This window comes from Equus asinus, chromosome 2, assembly GCF_041296235.1.
Source record: "Equus asinus isolate D_3611 breed Donkey chromosome 2, EquAss-T2T_v2, whole genome shotgun sequence".
NCBI classification, from domain to species: domain Eukaryota; kingdom Metazoa; phylum Chordata; class Mammalia; order Perissodactyla; family Equidae; genus Equus; species Equus asinus.
In genome coordinates this window covers 130762342-130780060 of record NC_091791.1, presented here as the reverse complement: position 1 = coordinate 130780060, position 17719 = coordinate 130762342, and the positions used below count along the sequence as shown (strand labels likewise).

Sequence of the window (17719 nt, the reverse complement as noted above, 5' to 3'; positions counted from 1 at the left end):
AAGGCCTTAAGGCAAAACCTGTTCCTCACGGAGGTTTTTTGTTTTCCATTTCAAGTTAGTGCAGTTACAGATTGGCTTTTTTTAACATCTCTGATTGTTTTAAATAAAGTATAGCGGTGTGAAATTTTTGCTACATTTACTAGCACAGTAGAGAACAGTTGTTACCCTTAAAAATAAGTAGTCATCGAGTTTCACTTAAATGCAAATAGTTGGCTGAATATGATTTCAAAAAATAACACCTAAGGTAAACTTAAGAATTAGATAGATTAAATAATATGAAAAAGATGTTCAGGAGAGAGGTAGTACCTTTGTACTTAGATTTTTTTAATTTAAATTAATTCCTGTAGTATATGGATCTGAATGTTTTGTGCCACATGTGTGTGTAGGACAATGGAAGCCTATAGTACTATTGTATTAGTTCAGGTAAGATGGATAAACTCTTGCAGAAGAGTAGGATTAATTCTGAAATATTGTGTTATCTGATTTACATCCTTGCTTTACTTTATCCTATTTATTCAAACAAAACAACTGATTTTTTCCATCATAATAAGGGTGGAAACAAATGATTATGTTTTAGTTTTCATTTTCAGAATGCTTCTATGCAGTAGAAGTAGAGTTAATCACATATTTTCCCTCCGTGGCATTCTCTGGCTATAAACGTGTTCTTAAAAAAGAAGAAAAAACTTGAAGGAAAGTTCTGTTATGATGCCATTAAGTAGACCTCAGGATTTTCTCTTCAGTTAGGTGGGATTGTGGTTGTTAGCAGATGAGACGCCTCTGCAGATGAGGCACTGCCTAGAGGAGCTGACACTGAGGCTGTTGATCCTGCCAGGATTCTGTGTCAGGAGTGAGCTGAAAAGTTTGTCACTAGCTCTATCTTAAAAGTAGCCAGAATAAGCAAGAGGAGTTTTACAGACTGTAAAATCCAAACTAAATATCCTGGAAAAACTTCGATGATTTAAAGGTTTTTTGTTTTTCAGAAATTTTTAAAACATGAACATGCAATAAAATTGACTTTCTCTGTGTAGAGTTGATGGGGTTTAACATGTGTGTAGATTCATGTAACCATCATCACAGTCAGTACTCAGACAGATCATTATTAGTTCATAAAACAAAACTCCCTCCCACTAACCGTTTGTAGTTTTTCCCCTCCCCCCTGCACTGGTAACCCCTGGGAACCACTCTGTCGTTTTAGTTTGTCTTTGCAAAAATGGCCATTAAATGGAATCATATAGCGATTTGGGATGGTTACACATGCATTTACTCAGCGTAGTGCCTTAGGATTCATCTAAGTTGTTTTGTATATCAGTATTTCATTCCTTTTTATTGCTGAGTAATATTTGGTTGTGTGAATGTACTGCAGTTTGTTTATCCATTCATTCATTGAAGAACTTTGGGTTGTTTCAAGTTTTTAGCTATTTTGAATAGAGATGTTACACACATTCCTATACAGGCTTTTGTGTGAATGTGAGTTTTCATTTCTCTTGGGTAGATATATAGTAGTGGGATTGCTGTAGCATATAGGAAGTGTGTAACTTAACTTACTAAGAAATTGCCAAACTGTTTTCTGAAGTGGCTGTGCCACTTTGTGTTCCCATCAGCAATGTATGATAGTTCTAGTTGTTCTGCTGACTTGTCAGCACTTGGTATGGGCAATCTTGGTAGTTTTAGCATTCTAATAGGTTTGGAATATCTAATAATGGTTTTTTAAAAGGTTTTTTATTTTTCCTTTTTCTCCCCAAAGCTCTCAATACATAGTTGTATATTGTTAGTTGTGGGTCCTTCTAGTTGTGGCATGTGGGATGCCGCCTCAGCATGGCTCGATGAGCGGTGCCATGTCCATGCCCCGGATCCGAACTGGCAAAACCCTGGGCCGCCAAAGTGGAGTGTGTGAACTTGACCACTCGGCCACGGGGCTGGCCCCTGGTGATGGTTTTATTTTGCATTTTCTTAATAGCTAATGATGTTGAACATCTTGTCATGTGCTTTTTTGCTATACAAATATCCTGTTTGGTGAAGGGTCTGTTCAAATCTTTTGTCCATTTTTTAAAATTTTAGACTTATAGAAAAGTTGCAAAGATAATACAGAGAGTTCTTCTATATTCCTTACTCAGCTTTCCATGATAACATCTTACAAAATCAAAACCAAGTACATTTGTCAAAACCAGGAAACCAACAGTGATACCCTACATTAACCAAAATCCAAATTTAAGCTCGAATTTTGCCAGATTTTCCACTAGTCTCATTTTTCTATTCTAGGATCTAATTCAGGATTCCGCACTGCATGTGTCATGTCTCCTTAGTCTCCAGTGGTGTGTGGCAGTTTCTCAGTCTTTCCTTGTTTTTCATGACCTTGATAGTTTTGAGTACTAGTACTAGTCAGATATTTTGTAGAACGTCCCCCAGTTTGGGTTTTCCTTGTGTCTTTCTTATGATTAGACTGAAGTTCAGGGTTTTAGGGAAGTATATCAGAGGTGATAATGAAGTGAAATGCCCTTCTCATCACATCATATCAAGGAGTACATAACAACATCACTTGGTTAAGATAGTGTTTGCTAGGTTTGTCTACTGTAAACTTATTATTTTTGTCTTTCCATCGTCTGTTCTTTGCAAATGAGTCACTAATTCCAGCCTACACTCAAGAGGGTAGGGTTATTAAGCTTCATTTTACGGATGGGGATGTATCTACATACACTGTTAGGAATTCTTCTGTGAGGAAGTTTGTCCTTTCTCTTCCATTTGTGCATTCATTCATTTATATCAATACTTCTTTTATACCTTGGCTTATAATCCAGTACTATGTTATTTATTTTGTTGCTAAAGTTATTCCAATGTTGACCCCTGTGTCCCTTTGACATGTCCCCGTCCTTTTCTTTTTTGAGTGTGTCTTTGATTTCTGGCACTACAAGAGGCTCCAGGCTCATCTTGTATTTTCGCCACTCTACTCCGAGAATCAGTCATTTCTCTGAACTCTGGTTTCTTGTATTGGAGAATTGTGTTTAGAGATCAATGTTTGGGTACTGGGTGTACTCCTTGCTATTGGAGTGTCACTGTTTCTAGGCACTCTTAGAGGTCAGAGCTAGGAATTATCTATCTGTATACTAATCCATGTATCTATACATATCTGTAATTGTTTCTGTATTTATTCATCTGTATTATATATTAAGCAGTATGTGTGTTAAGTTCATACCAATGTCTGTAAAGCAAGTTCAGAGTTGATAACCAGTACCCCCATGAGAAATAAATTTACCAACTAGAGTACAGTGTTTATGTACAGGTCCTTTTGTATTTAGCCTTAAGGTTTCCATTCAAAACACTGTTTTCCAAAGTTACTTAGACCAGCTCATTTTCCCCCTACTCCCTCCAGTGGGGTTATGCCATTCATTTGTAATACAGTCAGATTCATTTGTCACAGACTGCATTCTGTCTTGAAATTTCCTCAGCATCTTAGTTGATTTTTAAAATTTGCATACATTTAAATTTGCATACAAAATTTACTTCTTGTGATGAACAGTTCTCTGGATTTTGACAAATGCACAGGATCATTATCCACTACCCCAGTACCATATAGACAATTTCATCACTCTAAAAATTCTCCTGTTAAAAGGTTCTGGACCCAATTACAGTGAGCATATTTGTCTGTGAGCAGTGGGAGAAGTTCCCTAGTTCCCCACATCAATAAGCACTTCTTGGACACCATCTGGGTGTCCTACAATTCAACTCAATTCTGAGACTGCCTACCCAGAGATAGCATCAGGTTAAGGGCTCAGTCCTGTAAGACTGCCCCCCATGTCCCCTCCTCCTGCCCCCGGCCTCCCCACTTCACACACCATTTGAGAGCCCAAGTTGTCATCTGTGCTTCTGACCCACCAGCTGTGGATCAGAGGTTCCAACAACCCCCTCCTTGGGTTAGACTAATTTGCTGTTGTGGCTCATAGAACTCAGAGAAACATTTTACTTACTAGGTTACTGGTTTTTATAAAAGGATACAACTCAGGAACAGGATGATGGAAGAGATGCATAGGGCAAAGTATGGGAAGAGAGTGTGGGGCTTCCATGCCTTCTCTGAGCATGCCACTCTCCCCAAATCTCCGTGGCTCACCAACCTGGAAGCTCTCTGAAACCCCTCCTGTGGGGTTTTTATGGAGGCTTTAATTTTGTAGCCTTGCTTGATTAAATCATTGGCCGTTGTGGATTGATTCAACCCTCTAATCACATGGTTGGTTCTCCTGGCAACCAGCCCCCGTCCTTAGGTGCTTCCCAAAAGTCACTTCATTAACGTAAACCCAGTTGTGGTGGAAAGGGGCTTGTTATGAATAACAAGACAGTCATTTATTTGACTTTTAAGGCTCTGAAGCAGTTACAGGAACTGAGGACAGGGGACCAAATATTATAACAAAGGATGCTCCCAAGCTCTTATCACTCAGGAAATTCCGGTGGTTTTGGGTGCTGTGAGCCAGGAAACCTAGGACAAAGACCAAATATATATGAGAAATAACTTTGGTCGTCTAGATGACCAAATACATGTGTTTCTTATAAATCACAATATCGCACCTGTGCTTTTGCTTTGTAGTCAGCCATTCCTGTATCCCCCAATCCCTGACAACTGCTAATCTCTTTTCTTTTCATATAGTTTTGCCTTTTCCAGTGTGTCATCTGAATGCAGTCTTATAATCTGTAGCTTTTTGGATCTGACTTCTTTCACTTAGCAAAGTGCATTTAAGATTTATCCATGTCATTGCATGAATCAAATAGTCCATTCCTTTTTATTCCTGCAGAATATTCTGTTGCATGGGTGTACCACAATTGGTTTTTCCATTCACCTTGTTGAAATAACTTTGTCGGCCAAGATGAAGCTGCTCCTGCCTGGGGGGCCCTGTCAGTAAACCAAAACTTATTGTATCCCTATAAATACTCCACTTGACCAGAAATCAGTATATCTAGTCATTCCAACCCCCAGACACCAAGCCAGCTCTGGGCTTTCTCACTCCAAACATGGTCGACTATGTGGCCCTAGCCAATCAGATATTTTCTGTTTTTCTCTTCCTTGTTCTTTATTCTTAATCCTATAAAAGCTTGCTGCCTTCCACACCATTTTGCAGTTCTCTGAATGGAGACTGTCCGCTTCTTTTCTTCAATCATTTTTTTTAGCAACCTGTTGAAGGACATCTTGGTTCCTTCCAGTTTTTGGTGATTATGAATAAAGCTTCTATTAAACAATCATGTACAGATTTTTGTGTGAATATGAATTTTCTGTTCACTTGAGTAAATATCTAGGAGTTCATTTGCTGAGTTGTATGAGAAGTGTAAATTTAACTTTATAAGAAACTGCCAAACTGTTTTTCAAAGTTACTTTGCCGTTTTCCATTCCCACTAGCAATGAGTGAGAGTTTGTCTTGCTCCACATCTCTGGCAGCATTTTGTATTGCCAGGTTTTTTGGATTTTAGCCATTCTAGTAGGTGTGCTTTTGCTTATATTTAAATTGGATTGTTTTCATGCTGAGTTTTGAGAGTTCTTTATATATTCTGGATACAGGTCCTTTTGTTAGATGTGTAATTTTCTGTAGCTTGTCTTTATCTTATCTTAGATATCTTTCTAGAACAAAAGTTTTAATTTTGATGAAGTCCAATTTATCACTTTTCACTTAATGGGTTATATATATTTTGGTGTCATATTTAAGAACTCTTTTCCTAGCCCTAGGTGACAAAGATTTTGTCCCTTTTTTTGCAAAAGTTTTATAGTTTTATACCTTACATTTGGGTTTATGATCCATTTTGAGTTAATTTTTATATGAAGGGAGAGGTTTAGGTCAAAGTTCGTTTTTTTCATTGCATGTGGATGCTCACTTGTTCCAACACCATTTTTCAAAAAGACTGTCCTTTTTTCATTGTATTGTCTTTGCACCTTGGTCAAAAATCAGTTGGCCATGTTTGTATGGAGCTGTTTGTGGACACTCTATTCTGTTCCATTGATCAGTGTATCTGTCCCTTCGCCAACATCATACTGTCTTGGTAACTACAGCTTAAAGCCTTAAAATTGAATAGTGTGGTTCCTCCAACTTTCTTCTTTTTTTAAATTTGTTTTTAATAGTTCTGGCTACTTTAGTTCCTTTGCCTTTCCATATTAATTTTAGAATTGACTTGTCTATAACTACAAGAAATCCTGGGAGTTTGATTGGAATCTCATTAAATCTATAGACCAGTTTGGGAGAGATTGACATCTTTACTATTTTGAGTTTTCCAGTCTGAACAAAGTATGTCTTTATATTTACTTATATCTTCTTTGACTTTTTGTTCCTTTCGGTTTCATTGATTTCTCCTCTTTATTTCGTTCCTTTTACTTTTTAATTTACTATTCTTGTTCTAGTCTCTTAAGATGAACGCTTAGATTACTAATTTTAGACTTTTCTTTTTTCTAATATAAGCATTTAATGCTGTAACATCTCTGAGTACTGCTTAGCTGCATCCCACAACTTTTGATATATTGTCTTACTTTTCTTCAGTTCAGAATATTTTGTTTCTCCTTGAGACTTCCTCTTTGACCCATGGATTACTTATCAGTGTGTTTTAAAATGTCCTAGTGTTTGGAGATGGTCCTGTTATTCTGTTATTGATATCTAGTCTGATTTTATTATGGTCAGATAACATCCTTTGTGTGATTTCAGTTCTTTTAAGTTTGTAAAGATTTGTTTTATGATTCATTGTTATTAGTTTTCTATTGCTGCTGTAACAAATTACCACGAACAGTGGCTTAAATAGTAGAAATTTATTATCTTACAGTTCTGGAGGTCAGAAGTTTGCGGCCCGTTTCAGCGGACTAAATTCTGATTGTCAGCAGGACTGCATTCTTTCTGGAGCCTCCAGAGGAGAATTTGTTTCCGTGTTCTTTCCGCCTTCTAGAGCTGTTCGCTTTCCTTGGCTCGTGGTCCCTTTCAGCAATGGCCTCATTTACCAGTAGTGTTATATTTAAAGAATGTTTCTTTCTACTATTCTTTTCTGACTTTCTTTTAGTTGTTATGTTTAAATCTTTTACATTTAATATAATTATTGATATATTTAGATTTGTGTCTACCATTTTCTTCCTTTTTACCCCCATTTGTTGCCTCTGTTTTTTGTTTCTCTGTTTTCCCCTTCCTGTCTTCTTTTGAATTACTGAAATTTTTTTTTTTGTTTTTTGTTTAGGTATTCCTTTATAATTTTATTGATTGTGTTTTTAACTATATCTTTGTATAGCTTTTTTTTAGTGGTTGCTCTAGAGATTACAGTGTACTTAACTTTTCACAGTCTACTTGGAATCAATATTTTACTACTTCAAGTGGCACGTAGAAACTGTGCTACCATACAAACTTTTCACTCCCCTCCTTTATGCTGTAGTTGTGTTATATATTATTTGTATTATGTACATATTGCAATATATACATTGAAAGCTCCATCAGACGTTTATACTTTTTGCTTTCAAGTCTCAAACATATTTTAAAGAACTTAAGAAGGTAAGAATAGTCTATTATATTTACTCATATATTTAACAATTAGGTTGCTTTTCTTTCATTCCTGATGTTTCAAAGTTTCCTTATGGTGTCATGTATCATCTGTTGGAAGAATTTCCTTTAGCAACTTTTTTCAAAGCACTTCTGCTGTCAACTTCTCTTAGTTTTCCTTCATCTAAGAATATCTTTATTTCACTTTCATCTCCAAAGAATATTTTTGCTGGATGTAGAATTCTGGGTTGAAGTTTCTTTTCTTTCAGTACTTTAAAAATGTTCCACTTCCTTCTGGCCTGCTTGTTTTCTGAAGAGAAATTCACAGTCATTTGAACACTTTTCCCCCTATAAGTAATGCTAAATTTTTCTGGTTCCTTTCGAGATATTTTTATCTTCAGTTTTCTAAAATTTTATTAGTGTGTGTCTGGTCATAGATTTCTTTGTATTTATTTTGTTTGCGTGTTTGCTGAGCTTCTTGAATCTGTGTGTTTATATCTTTCATCAAATTTGGAAAATGTTTTCTTAAAATATTTTTATTACACTGATCTCTTTTCTCTTGCTGGGATTCTAGAGTCACAAATGTTGACCTGAGGCACTCTTCTTTTTTTCCCCATCTTTTTCTCTCTTTTGTTCACATTGGATAATTTCTATTCGTCTATATTAAGTTCACTGACTTTTTCTTTTTTCATCTCCATTCTACTATTGAGCTCCTCTAGTGAGTTTTTAATTTTGATTATTGGTATTTTTCTACTTCTAAGATTTGCATTTAGTTCTTTTTTTATATCTTCTATCTCTTTACTAAGCCTTTCTGTTTTCCATTTGTTTCAAGAATGTTTGTTCTTACTTGGTGAAGCATTCTATGATAGTTCCTTTAATATCTTTAATATCTGCCTCAGATAATTCCAGCATCTCTGCTTTTTTGATGTAGGCATCTTTTCCCATGTAAGTTGAGATTTTCCTGGTTCCTCATATGCCAAGTAATATCCTGAACATTTTGAGTATTATGAGACTTGTTTAAATCCTACACAGAATGTTGATATATTTGTTTTAGTAGGCAATCAATTCAGTTAGGTTCAGACTGCAAGTTGCTGTGGGTTGTGGTTACAACATCAGTTCACTTTTCAGAGTCTTTGCCATGCTCTTTGGTTCTGTCCAACATATGCACCACCCGTTGACCAGTCTGGAATGAGGTAGTGGTCTATCCCATAGTTTAAGTCTCAGAGTCTGTGTATGCTTATTTGGATCAGATCCACACATGTGCTGCTTGCAGGTGAGCCAAGGCATTATAAACAACTTTGAAGCATTGCTTTCTCCAGCTCCTCCCTCTCTGGGATCTCCCAGTAATTTCGGATTCCCTGGGACTACCCTTTTCCATTCTCCAGTCAGAAAGATGGGGTTTAGTTTATCCCTCTCTAATGTGCACTCCTTACAACTGTGCCCATATTCAGGGCCAAGTGGCAGGACAACTTGAGAAAAAAGAGGGAGAGAGAAAAAAGCAGCAGGGATTCACCACATCCTCTTGGGACCACAGCTCTTTGGATCAGAGAGGAAGATGTTCCCCTCCCTCAGAGTTTTAGGGTCCAGATGGCCTCCATTGCCATACCTGCCACAGGAGGCTAAGCTTGAGAGGACGGGGGGCCACGGAGGGAAGCTGGGGAAGGATTTCCACACTTTGTTGTGAGTGTTAGGAGATTCGTTCCCCTCTTAGAGTCAGCACTAGAGGGCTTCTCTGGAGGAGTTCTCTGTGCCAATGCCCTCTTCTGGGTTTGGGGCTGTATTAAGTTCAGGCTGGAGGATCCCAGTCAGAAACGAAAGGCTCTTTCAGTGATACTTCAAATTCTGGTCTTCTTACCCAATCTGCTTGCTACAGTTTGCTTTTCATGGTCCTCAGATAGCTGCTTAATGGATTCCATCCAAGTCTTGTAGCTACATTGACTCAGAGAGACGGGTTGGAGTGTGATTACCTCATTTTATCCAGTGCTAGAACCAGACTTAAAGGTTTTTAATTTTGTTTCTCCAGGAGTTTGACAAGAAACTGAAGTTTTGATCAAATATATTTTGAGTTTGAAACCAGACATGTACTAGAGTTTAGATTCTTTCATTTGATTAAGGTAAGACTGTTTAATAAAATTTAATTATACCCTTATTATACATTTTTAAACTTAATTTTAATGTGTGCTTTATTAACACATTTTAATTTTTCAGTCTACCTGAGATTCTGACCTCAGGAAATATTTTCATGCTTCCTTTGCTATTTGAATAGCTAATGTTCCATGTAACAACTTCCAGATATGAGGGGGACATGTGATTATATGTTTGCTGAAGGTGTTATGTATTGATAATCAAATTTGTTTGCCTAGTGCAGGAGTCAATAAACCAAGGCTCACAGGCCGGTCACCTGTTTTGGTAAATAAAGTTTGATTGGAACATATTCACACCCATTCATTACGTATTGTCTCTGGCTCTCTTACCACTATAGTGGCAAAGTTCATTAGTTGCAGCAGCTTCCGTATGGCCTGCAAGTCTAAAATCTGGCCCTTTAAGAAAAGCATGCTGACCCTTGGCCTAGAAGACCAAATCAGGGTGTCTTACTATGCTGTATAATTATAACATGTGAAGTGATAGCTAACTGATTTTAGTTGTTATTAAGTGTTGTCATGTGTGAAAACTGATTAGAGGTTTCGCATATGCGTGTTAGTGTGTGTGCTCCTACCCTAGGCCAAACATCTTGAAGTAAAGAGTCTGTATTATTTCTTAGGAAGAGGTATTAGCTTTCTGAAATGATTGATTTTAAAAATAAGACAGTTCTGTGAGCAGTTAAATACAAAGTGTTTATTTCTAAGTAGAAGTCTTTATTTTGCTTAGATTTTCAAAAATTAAAGTTTGTATGATACTTGTCAAGCTTGTTACTACCCTAAAAAAATATTCACACAAATGTATTTAATTATATTTTGCCTTTCCTGGTAAGTTTAAACAGAAGTAGAAATATTTTGAGAGTAATGATAAATGTGTTTTTAATATCTGTCCTAGTAATATGAATGGTTTAGAGTATATGAAGTTTTAAATGAAAACGTTGTGATATAAAACTGTTTAGTGGTTAAAGTTGAAATTATGTTTCTTTATGAATTTTATACTGAATCACTCATACCTATTTGTGATTCCTAAAATTACGAATGTTTAAAAAACATAAGATAGAAGGAGAAATTAAGCCTAGAAAGCCTATAAAATGTTTGCTAGGCTTCTTAGGAATCTCTTGGCTGAAGAAAGCGTATTTTTAAAGCATGACATATAAATTAGAATTTCCAAGGAATATCAAATAAAGGAATTTCTCTGTTTTGGAAACCAAAATCTGGAAAAAAAATTTTTTGGTAGTTTTAACAAAATAAGTTTCTGAAATCTTCATCTCTTAAGAACTATTTGATTTGAAAAACAGCCTCTTTTATGTCATGTGTAACTTGAGATATTTGGTTTCCTAATAGACTTTTATGAGGTATCTTTGCTTGTGTTCTTATAAAACAAGTTTGACTTTTTAAAATTACTTTTTAAAGGGGGAAATCTGGAAATTTATCTGTAAGAATGTACTTTGCATCATTTTATTCTATCATGCATTTAAATCAGTATAGATTTAGAAGTAGAGTGTTAGATATTTGAATTATGAAAGATGAATAAAATTAAGCTGCAGAAGAATTGATGGAAATCTTGATAGCTTGAATATGTGAATGAGCCCAACTAAATGTGTGTGTTGAAGACAGGGGCAGAATTTCTTCTTTAAATTAAATATGCTACTTTTAGAGTAGTATATATAGCTGGTTAAGGAAGGGCTTGCATGGACTTGTTTTGGAGTTTTTTCTGTTCATGTCTTTGAAGGTATTCATACTGACAATGTAACTAGGATGTCAATGTCTTAGTCCATTTGGGCTGCTATAACAGAATAATGTAAACTGGGTAGCTTATAAACAATAGAAATTCATTTTTCACAGTTCTGGAGGCTAAGAAGTTCAAGATTGAGGTGCCAGCAGATTTGGTGTCTAGTGAGGACCCACTTCCTGCTTTTTCACTGTGTCCTCACATGGCAGAAGGGGCAGGGGAGCTCTCTGAAGTCTCTCTTATAAAAAGGGCACTAATCCTATTCATGAAGGCATGAGCCCTGATCACCTTCCTAAGGCCCCACCTTCAAATACCATCATATTGTGGGTTAGGATTTCAACATGAATTTTGGAAAGCATTCAGTCTATAGCAGTCAACTTTTTAATTTTGTAGACCCTGATCAATGTCACTGAGTAGCCTTTAGGGTGGTACAGAAACTAGTTTGGAAATGAACCTCCAATGTTTATTTGCAAAGGAGATAATGTGAAAAAATCTTGCTTTAATTGACCACTCTAGGATTTTCTTTAAAAAACTTTGTGATATATTTTTTAAAGTTGTTTTTTTATACACAGTCATTTTATTTTCTACCAAATAACTTTGGGTGGGGGGAGAATTTTATTCAGAGAATTGGCTATCAGGAAGGGGATACTTAGATTTAAAAGAGAGAAACAAAAGCTTTTTTTCTCTCTTTTTTTTAAGGAACTTTTTATTTTGAAATAATTTTAGATGTACAAGTAAGTTCTAAAGATAGTACAGAGTTTTGTGTTCATTCAGCTTCCCCTAACGTTAACATCTTATATAACCTTGGTACTGTGATCAGACTAAAGAATCAACATTGACTACTCAACTACAGACTTTATTAGAATTTCACCAACTTTTCCACTAACATCCTTTTTCCAGGATCCCACATTACATTGTTTGGCGTATTTCCTCCATTTCCTCCAATCTCTGACAGTTTCTCAGTCTTTCTTTGTCTTTCATTACCTTCACACTTTGGAAGACTACTGATCTGGTATTTTGCAGAATGTCAGTCAATTTGATTTTCTGTGATGTTTTCTGATAGTTAGATTGAACCTACAGATTTTAGGAAAGAATACCAGAGAAGTGGTGTGTCCTTCTCACTGTATGATATCAGGGGTTACGTGATGTCAGTATGTCTCATTACTGATGATGTTATTAACCTTGATCACTTGATTATAGTGGTGTCTGCCAGATTTCTCCACTGTAAAGTTACGATTTTTCCCTTAATTAATAAATATTTTGGGAAAAATGCTTTGAGGTTACATAAATTTCCTGTTTCTCCTTAAAGTTTTGGCCACTAATTTTAGCAATTATTGGTGGATCTTGCCTGCAGCAATTATTTCTCTGATGTTCTGATGGTGATTTTCTATTCCATTCCTTCCTTCTACATTTATTAATTATAATTCGTCTGTAAGAAAGAGTTGCCCCTCCCCATATTTAATTATTTCACTTATTTATTTACATCAGTGTACACTCATGGATTTTTATTTTATTCTTTGCATTAGAATCAGTACTACTGATATTTATTTTGTCGCTCAAATTGTTTCAGCTTTGGCCACTGGGAGCCCTTTGAAGTTTGCTTCTGTGTCCTTTCAGTGTATCTGTTCTTTTTGTTTTAAGCAATGCCCCTTACTTTCTTGCTCTACAAGATACTCCAGGCTCATCTTGTGTTTTCCCTGCCCCAGGCCTGGAATCACCCACTTCTCCAAGGAGCCAGGTTCATCTTATTGGAGAAGAGTATGTAGAAACCAAAATCTGGGTTCTAGATGTGCTCATTGCTGCTGAGGTGTTACTACTTTGAGGTCTTTCAGGGGTCAGAGCTAGGAAATGTATGCTTGTATACTAACCCACATATATATAGCCATCTATGGTTATTTCTGTACGTACTATCTGTATATACATAATGATTTAGTTCATACTGATACCTCCAAGTCCAATCTAGTACCACAGAGATTATTCTAGCATTCCATTTTTGCTTATATGTAACTTCTTTCTCCCACAGTAAGAAATCTGACTCTCATTGTCTACAGTATATTTACATATTTGCTATGTATGTATAGTAGTTTCAAAATTGCTATCCCATACTCTTGTGAGAAACAAATTTACCAAACAGAATACAGTGTTTGCGTATAGTTCTTTTTATCCTTTATTCTCGCGGTATCCAGCCAAAGTGCTCTTTTCCAAAGTCAGTTAAGTCAGGTCTTTTATTCCTTATCTCTTTCAATCTGCTATGTCATTCATTTGTAACACAGTTAGATTCATTTGTCAGTTTGCATTCCGTCTTCAATTTCCTTGACACTCTGGCTTGTTTGATTTTTTAAAATTTGTATCCAGTAAAATTCACTTTTTTTTTTTTAAGATTGGTACCTGAGCTAACAACTGTTGCTAATCTTCTTTTCTTTTTTTCCTGCTTTTTCTCCCCAAGTCCCCCCAGTATATAGTTGTATATTTCAGTTGTGGGTCCTTCTAGTTGTGGCATGTGGGATGCCACCTCAGTGTGGCCTGACAAGCAGTGCCATGTCCATGCCCAGGATCCAAACCAGCGAAACCCTGGATCGCTGAAGCAGAGCACATGAACTTAACCACTTGGCCACAGGGGCGGCCCCAAAATTCACTTTGTGTTGCACAGTTCTTTAGGGTTTGCATAGAGTCATGTGTTTACCAACAACAGTTCCATCACCCACCTAATTCCCTTGTATTGCCCCTTTGTTGTCAATCCCTCTTTCCACCTCCAAACCCTGCCAGTCACTGATGTGTTTTCCATGCCTATAGTTAGCCTTTTCCAGAATTTCATATAAATGGAGTCATATAATATGTAGCCTCTTAGGACTTGGAGTCTTTCACTTAATAAAACGTATTTAATATCCATCTATCTGTTGCATAAATCATTAGTTTGTTCCTTTTTATTTCCCAGTAGCATTCCATTAATTACCACAGTTTATCCATTTACCTGTTGAAGGACGTCTGGGTTGTTTCCAGCTTTGGGCAATTGTTGATAAAGCTACCACAAACATTTACATAAAGGTGTTTTGTTTTTTATGTGGTTTTTGTTTTTGTTTCATTTAGATAAATACCTAGGAGTGGGATTATGCACCTTATTATAATTGTATATTAACTGTATAAGAAACTGCCAAACTTTTTTCCAAGAGGCTCTACGATTTGCATTTCTACCACCAGTGTATGAGAGTTCCTATTGCTCTGCATCCTCGTCAGCACCTTCGTATTGTCAGTTTGTTTTTATCTTTTAGCTGTTCTAATATATGCGTAGTGGTATCTCATTTTAATTTGCATTTCCCCAGTGACTAATGATGTTGATATGCCATTCATATATTTTTGAAGGGTCAGCTGGTCCCTTTTATTGCTCTTGATTTTCTCCTTTCATAATCAACCAGGTGGGTAGAGTCTTCTCCAGTATATTTTTGATTGAACTAATTGCCATCATCTCTGAATATTTGGCTATATTTTATAATAAAATACACAGTTCCATGTATGAGTTTTGATTTTCTGTGCTTATTACGATGGAATGAATATATGGTTTTTGTATAGCTGAGTATCTGAATGATAATTTCATTGTCCAAAGCTAGGTTGCTTTATCAGAATCTTTTCATAGATGACATCTGTGACTGAAAAACATGCCAGGCAAGGTGAAGTGTGATCAGTTCTGCTAGTGCCAAAGGTTGGCTTTGGATTGGCAGATGTGTTTTTAGAAAAAGAAGTTTTAGGGTCTTAGGTGAGATCTTTTCCCCTTTGACTATCAAATGAGCAAAGAAAACCTGATACTTTCTTGGGATGTCTGTCAACATTTGCAGCTTTCGATCTGTTCTTATAAATGATCAGTTAATATTAGGTGAAAGAGATTAGAAATGAATGCTTTTAAACTTGGGCTTCTTTACATAAGCATTTAAATTGACAGATAGCTTAAAAATATATTGCTTCATTGAGCTGAATTAATAAAAATGAGTGGAATACTCATCACCTATTTTCTGGCATTTCAAAGACTGTTGCTAAAAAAACCCATAATTCAATAACTCCTTGAATTCTTAGCTTACACTTAGCTTTTATCAGAATGGAATTAAGACATATCAAGTTTTAATGACTGATCTTTTACCCTATTGGAGCTTTATATTTACTAATTCTGTTTTATAAAGACCTACATTTAATCTATTAGAATATGTGCTAGGATACCATATTGTTTAAATAGATTTTTCTGTTTGTTTGCTGTATAAAGTCCTTTTAAGAACTTACCATGGGGGCCGGCCCCATGGCCGAGTGGTTAAGTTCACACACTCTGCTTCGGTGACCCAGGGTTTCACCAGTTCGAATCCTGGGTGCAGACATGACACAGCTCATCAGGCCATGCTGAGGCGGCATCCCACATGCCACAACTAGAAGGACCCACAACTGAAATATGCAACTATGTAGTGAGGGAATTTGGGGAGAAAAAGAAGGAAAAAAAAAAAGATTGACAACAGTTGTTAGCTCAGATGCCAATCTTTAAAAAAAAAAAAGAACTTACTATATTATGTAAAATATATGCTTAAATTGGGAAAATACTGTATGCCTTAAAGGATAGCATTCCTGTCACATCGTTTGGGTAATTAGGATTGATTCTGTTGACAGAGATTCTAGGTAACTAGGTGAGTTATCCCCTATTTCAGCGGAGAAAGCCAAAACAGTATTTATTTACATATTCAGATTCTGAAAATAATGTTAGTATTAGAAGTCATTACATAAATGGGAAGATGACTTTTTGTCTGCTTTAGAATGAGCACGTCTCTTTGACTATACCATTTCATAGAGTGGTTATATCGCTGACGTTTCTAGTGGCTAAACCCAGGTTTGTTTTCATGACAATGATAACATTCTTTGCGTTTAAACCAGCGAGTTTTAAATTGGAAAGTTCAGGCCTTCCTACAGTAGCTGCTCTGGTCACAGCACAGAACTTATATTGTCCTACCTTCTCAGGCTCTCTTTGTAAATAAGGTATAAATAAGACAGTGTTTTCCCAGCCTTGTGGAAGGGAAAAAAAGTACTATGTATGTATATATTTATACTATAAATATATATTTTATTTCCTTCTTCCCTTTTCCTGAACAGCAGGGAAAAAAAAGAGGAAAGTGTGAGTTTTCATTTCTTTTTTAAGGTCTTGGTGGGAGTGTACTTCCTTATTTATAGAAGACTAGGAAGTCACGTGACTTTGTGTCTTCAGTTGTATGCTTATGCTTTAGAGCCCGAGACTAAGGAAGCGGCAGCTACAAGCAGCTGTACTTGTTGACAGTGTCAGCTGTACCTTACAGTGCTGAGATCAGCGTTTCTGAAGTGGGGGAGTGGAGGGAGGATGGAGTTTAACTTCTTTTGAGCAGCTTTTGTTTGATTGACTCCAAGTGAGGCACTTTGTTTTCCATGTTATTTAACTTAATCCTCACAATTAGCCTACTATGTATACGATTACCCACATTTTACAAATAAAGACAATTTCTCCAAGGTCACACAGCTTGTAGTGGCAGAGTCAGGATCTGAACCTTTGTTTTCTGACCTAACAGTCCACACTCTTATCCACTATACTCTACTGCTTCTCCTAGAGGGTGAAAATTATTAGAAATTCTCTCTAAACTTTTAAGCCTCTGGGAAGGAAACTAATAGATAAGACTGAGATTATCTCAACATTATGTAGTGTTTCCTTCAACCTTAATGGCGCTTCACTTTTTGGAAAACCTATTTTATACATGATATATGAGGGAACTGACAGCGTAATATTCATTAATGCTAATCTTATGACCAAGTCTCCATTTGATGCCTCAGAAAGGATTCTCTAATGATGTTAGTGATAACTAATAGCTTTCTTGAAAATAAAAATCATCTATGAATCAGAAATAATACATGTCTGCATTGCTGTTAGCAGTAAAAATATTCAGCCCAAAAATTCACATTTGCGGTAACTTTTTAATAGTCTAATTAAACTCTTAGAAATGATACTCAGTATAACATTTGCAAAGCCAACTCTTGTATAGCTGCAAATAATGCTTTAAACTGTTTTGTCAATAGACTATTTTATGGTAGATCAATAAATTCCATTTGCACAGTGATTAAACTGTCTTTATCTTAATGGTATTTCACTTTGTAGTAATGTTATACTGTCAGAATTAACGACTATATGTAGAATTGTTGTCAGTTGTGAGAGTTTTTCTTAACATTTTCATTATATTACTGGTCTTATTGTACACTTAATGTAAATTTATCTATGGGCCAGTCATTAGTTATTTAGTATTTATTTCTAGCATATTAAAATTCTCAATAAATACCGAAAATATTTCAAGTGTGATAAAACTGTATGGGAAATTGTTTCTGTA

General features: G+C 36.0%; 1 protein-coding gene across 2 annotated transcripts in view; it reads left to right on the top strand.

Moving 5' to 3' along the window:
* The window catches only part of GLCE (glucuronic acid epimerase), a 130708-nt gene that overhangs the window by 51816 nt on the left and 61173 nt on the right, over window positions 1–17719 (top strand). The window contains exon 2 of one of the 2 annotated variants that reach the window (XM_014848196.3): window positions 9502–9592. The exons of the other annotated variant lie outside the window; for it this stretch is intronic. The gene's annotated coding sequence lies outside the window, so the exon portion shown is untranslated. The remainder of the gene's footprint in view (window positions 1–9501; window positions 9593–17719) is intronic. 2 annotated transcript variants of the gene reach the window in all.